The sequence below is a fragment of the Gossypium arboreum genome, chromosome 10 (assembly GCF_025698485.1).
Source record: "Gossypium arboreum isolate Shixiya-1 chromosome 10, ASM2569848v2, whole genome shotgun sequence".
NCBI lineage: Eukaryota > Viridiplantae > Streptophyta > Magnoliopsida > Malvales > Malvaceae > Gossypium > Gossypium arboreum.
The window spans coordinates 64,293,970-64,299,969 of record NC_069079.1 but is presented as its reverse complement, the minus strand read 5'-3'; positions in this window follow the sequence as shown (position 1 = coordinate 64,299,969).

Genomic DNA, 6,000 nt, shown 5'->3' with positions numbered 1-6,000 from the left:
TACCTCAAATTAATAAGACAATAGCAATTCAACCTTTATACATATAACCATCAAATTTTCATTTTACGCGATTAAGTCCTTTTATTTAATCGGACACTCAAACAACAAAATTAAATCACAAAAATTTCACTCATACAAATTCACACATAATAAACACAGAAATTTTTTTTTAATATTTTTCTGACTAGGATTCGTGGTCCCGAAACCACCGTTCCAAATAGGGTCTAAATCGGACTGTTCCACTTTGAACTTATCACTCCTAAACTGAGTGTGGTATTCACCCTGTTGATATATTTGGTTCCTATCTTCCTAGATAGTGGGTCAAGGTCCTATCTTCCATCTTCCATCCGTCTTAAGTGTCGTATAAGGTTGGGGTCAATACTTTCTATAGTATTGGTTCTTCCTTGGCATTATTCCCATTTTCCTTCCATACTATCCATCATATCATTTACCTTAATTTCTTTGTTTAGCCAATATACCATTAACCTATCTTAAACACTCTTCGAAACTCCTTTATTTAAACCCACACTTAGCCGAATTTCATATAAGCTCCAAATAGAACGAAACTTCTCATTTTAACGATCGGGCATCTAAACAACTCAAATCATTTCACCGAGGCAAGATCGCATCATTTAGTATCAAAGCTAGTTAAAATCGAGAAGTACGGACTCTCGTGAAGTTTATGGGTGAGTTTTGAAAAAAATTGTAAAAAATAAAAAATCGTATATAAATTTTTTAAAAGAATAGTGTAATACAAGTTGTATTGAATTTATATATATTAAAAAAAAGAAAGAAAGGAATTCAAAAAAAATCATGTGAAAAAAAAAGAGAGAAAAGAAAGGAAGAGATTTGAAATTTAAAAAAAAAAAAGAAGTTATTTTGAAAGTCTTCAATTTTTTTCCCAATCTTCCAAATCCATTTCTGCCCAAAATCAACCCTTTGCGCCATACTTTCAGCCCTTCTTCTCTTTTTCTTTCTTTCTTTCTTTCTTTCTTTCAGCCTTCCAAATACCCAAACATCATCTACCCTTGTTAACCCTTTGAAACTAACCTCTAAGCTTGCTTCTATGTCCAAACGAGTCTTCTATGAACTTCGAGATGAGAATCGAGTGGTAAAAGGCATGAGAGTTGTGAGCTTATTAGAGTGTAGGAAAAGCCAATATATCGAGTGCAAACACGAGTGGAGTGCCATCTTATTTTCCTTTGTGAGTGACTAGTGAGGCTTTGTGGTGAGGTTCAAACAAAATGTCTCTAGTTTAGAAAGAAAAGTTACTGCTGTTGGTGGTTGGTCCGATCTATTATACCAAGCATTATACCAAAGCGGAAGGCGACGCATTCATAGAAACCGAGGCTTTAGAGAGTATGAACGTGTTGATGGCGACTTGAAGAGTAACAAGATAGCCATTCCACCGTTTCAACGTTGATCCGACTCGGAGGCATAGCTTGAGTGGGAAAGAAAGTAGAATTAATTTTCGGGTTCCATGACTACTCGGAGGGCAAGAAAGTGAAGCTTGCGATGAACGAGTTCTTCGATTTATGCCATGATTTGGTGGGATCAATTCACCACGAGTTGGTGACAAAATGAAAAGTGGCCGATATTAACTTGGTCTAAAATGAAAGCCGTGATGCGGAAGCAATTCCTCCCATCTTCCTACCATTGAGAGCGAATTTCTTCAAGCCAAAGGACGAAAATGAGATTGTCAAGAAGTTTAGCGTCCAACGATTGTTTACGAAGAGATCCTGGTACGTGATATTCGCGATAGGTTTTAAAAATCTATAATTAATCGTTCTTGAAACTAACTATTATCACGATGAAAGCAAGTGTACCTATCGAACAATAGTATAGCTTTAGTAAGACCAGATTGTCGAACCCAAAGGAACCAAGAGAACTAGTAATTATTTTCTTTTTATTATCTAGCCTAAAAATTAAGGGATTTGTATATCTAAACTAATTAACTAAACTAAGAATGCACAGAGAGAAATTGGAGAAAAGCTTTTGGGAAAATTCGATTGATTAAGACAATACCCAAGGAAAAATCCACCTAGACTTCAATTGTTATTTGAATCTGAATTAGACGATTTATTTATTTGAATTGATCCGTAGAAATCCCTAAGTTATATTATTATCTCTCTCGAGATTAATAACGTCTAACCCTAGGTTGATTTAATTGAAATATCTTTCTAATTAACGCCCTAGTGTTACATTAATTCAATCTATGGATCCTCTTATTAGGATTCACCCTAATCCGACAAAATCTTATCACCCTATCTCTAGGCGTGCAATCAACTCTGCTTAATTATGACAAATTTACTCTTAGATAGGGTGTTTTCCTCCTCTGAATAACAGCATTAACTTGAATCAATATCCTGGAACAAGAATTAAGAACACATAATTAAGAACAAGTCAAATATTTATCATACAATTCAAATAATAGTAACAAGATCTGTCTTAGGTTTCATTCCCCTTAGGTATTTAGAGGGTTTAGTCCATAATTATAAAAGAAAACATCTCAGAAGAATAATGAATACAAAACGAAAACCCAAAACCCCTGAATGGAAATTGAAGGGAGATCTTCAGTCTTGACGATGAATCTAGCTTCTGAGATGGACCAATCAGCTTCCCTTGAATAATTCCTTGCTTCCTACTCTGTGCGTCTGTTCTAAGTGCCTCCTCCAGTGTTTAAATAGGCTTTAGAATGCCTAAGAGCCCTCAAAAGTGGCCTTTTCTGAATAGGGCTATACTTGGGCTCGGCGGGGACACGCCCGTGTGCGAGTACTCCAGCCCGTGGTCAAGGCTGTTGAATAGGCACGGGCGTGTAGTCTACCCGTGTAAGTTATGCTTCAAAACTTCCAAATGGACACGGCCGTGTGACATGCCCGTGTGAGGAAGTCCAGGCCGTGTTGATTTCCCATGTGGGTCCATTTTCTCTGTTTTCAGCCTGTTTCTCGCTCTTTTTACTCTCCTATGCTCACCTAAGTATAAAACATGAAATTAAAGGATTAGGAGCATCGAATTCACCAAATCTAAGGAGAAACCATCCATAAATGTGCAAGGCATGGGATAAAAATATGTATAAATTACAGTTTATCAAATACCCCCACACTTAAGCATTTGCTTGTCCTCAAGAAAAATCCTCAACTCACAATCAAAATAAATTATTCTCAATTTATAATCCCTATCAATAATATCTCAACATAATCCATAAGTAATCATATCTTGAAAATTCAACTAAAAGTATATCAAAGTTTCAAACATTCCAAGTTGAGCATTTTATCACGAAAACATAGGTGTCCCCCATCATCTAAGCAATCACCTTTCATCAAAATATCACAGAGTTTAACATCCTCACTAAAGATTCACTCAAATCACTTGAGGTGTTTAAGGACATCAAATAAAGAACTCATTGGTCAATATGAAAAGTTATTACCATAGGCTTGCATGAAAATCAAATCTCCACCACTATATATTGAGATGATACATCAATCAAAAAGGTCTTTAGAGGGTTGTAACGTGGCTTTGGTTAAGGGGTGTGGTCATAAGCTGAAGGAAAAGGTTAGAATCGAGATTGAATTGAAGAAATCACCTAACTAGAAAAATAACTAATTATCAGTTGAATACAAGCGAGCTTCTTCTCAGAATATGGAATTAACACTCAAGCTCAAAAAATGACGAATTACTAGTAATATGTGTGTAAGGATTTTTTTTTAAGAAGAAGACAAATAACATGAACTTAATTGTTACAACGAAGAATAAAACATAGCTAAGCAATTAGTTCAAATCAAATCTTGACAAAAAAATAGGGATCAAATTAGGGGATTTCAACAATAATGGGTTATGGGTTAGTATTGAGGGTAAATCAATTGATAGTTTGTTAGGCTCAAAGGGGTTCACTAATGGTTAATTATGAATGTAGGCTTTTGTGGAGTGAGTGGGATAAACCTAAGTGCCTTTATCATCTTGACATATCAAATCAAATGGTGTGATCTTGACATGCATAATCAAACAAGTTCTAGAATAACAAATCAATACTGACGCACTCATAATAAAAGTGAGCATGAAAGAAATAAAATATGCTCTAAAGGCTTAAGATCTCACAAAAATTATGGCTTTTTGATGTTTAAACTTGTGAATTTCAACTTAAGATAATACCTAAACTTAGGGAAGCAACCTAAAAGTTTTTAATTCTTCAAAAATCAACTTATCATGCTTGATTCCCTAATGTCTTAAAGTTTAAACAATCAATGCATAAATGCCTATGCTTTAATTCAAGGCATATCAATAAAAATCATAAATTAATTAAAATTCATTCTAATAGTGATATGAGTGATTCACGTGAGAATAAGACAAAATTCAGGGATTTCTAATGATGATATAAAAGACCCCCCCACACTTAAGATGTACATTGCCCTCAATGTACAAAGATGGATATATTGAAAAATATAGATATATAATCATAAGATAGGGAGAGAGGTGAAACTTCCTGAATGATAAATGAACTCTTTGAATTAGAGTTATGGAGAATAATCAGCCAAGGCAATGATGAGAGTGGAGGAGGATACTCCGGTGGTGGTAGAGGTTCATTAGTCCATAAGTCCGGTGCCAAAATAGTATTATATCTGGTAGTAGCTAGGGTTGTGGTCGAGCATGACATGGCAGTCATGGAGAACCTTTGCCAGTGGAGTTTTTAGTTCCTATTTGATGATGAACTTTGGAGCTCTTTATGACTGTGACAAAATTAGGAACTCTTTAGATAAGGAAGCATAATTACTCGTAATGAAATAGCCGAAAATAAAAATTGTAAAAACTAAAATTAAACTAATATTAAAGGAAAATGAAATAAAAAGTACTTAAAGAAGATAAATAAAGATAAAAGTGAAAATAACAAATAACAAATAACAAATAAAAAGTTTTTAAACATTGTCATCGCCGGATGGTTCGCGAAGTGGTGGTGGCGATGAGATGTGAAGGTGCTGAAAAATCTGATGAAGAGTAGCATCAATGTGATCAAAACGCTAAAAACACAGCTGCTCAAATTGAGTAAGGCACTCAGAGATGTTAGAATATAAAGCTGCCGTATGAACTGGACGATGGATGAGCGCTGGCTGAGATGGTGGGTCCTCATGACGTGGAAGGACATCATTAGTAATGTCCTCTAGGTCTTCCTCCTCAGTGGACTGGATGAGGAGGTACTAAGGAGGGTAGGCGCCACGTCGTTTTTCGATCATCCTCATATGTAGCATGCTCGAGATGCCCTGTGGGAACATCTGGCCGATGAGAGTGAGGGGGGATGATTGTGCCACTGTGTTGAGGATCCCAAAGTACCGAGCCAATTGAGTCACATAGGGCCTAATAGAGATGACTCCTCCCCAATGTCGCTCCGTCTGATGGCAGATAGCGAGGGCAATGAAGTAGGCAAGGTTGAAGACGTGCCCGTTCGCCATGCTCCACAAGAAATAAGCATCGTGAGTGTTGACGATGCTAGTGCTCTCTCGTTGTCCTGTCAGAGTATGGGCCAAGATGGCATGTAGGTATTGTAGGGATGGGGTGAGGGATGACGCCTTAGAGCAGCTAGGATCATAGGTGGCCGAGACAGGGACGAGGTCCTTCCAGCACTTTGAGGAAGAGTAATAGATGTGGCGATAGAGGGTGTCAAGTTCGTTGTCGTCCATGAACTCCTCCGTATACAGCCCTAGTGCAATTCCAAACTCCAGTACGCTCAACTGGCACACTAAGCCACCAAGACAGAATTGGACTATTCTAGGATCGTCGAAGTTTGTCATGACGACTTGGAGATGAAAGGTCAAACAGAGTTCCATCGTGAGCTCGAGATATGTCGGCTCGATGATCCCAAAGAAGAGCCCTCACGGTTCAGTCGTCAGGAGGGCTCGGACCGCATCAGCCATCTGAATTTGTTCGAGTACGACCCAGTCAATGCAATGGCCCACACCTAGGGGTCGGGCCTGTAATATCTGAAATACTTCCTCCTGGGTTCCCAAGGAG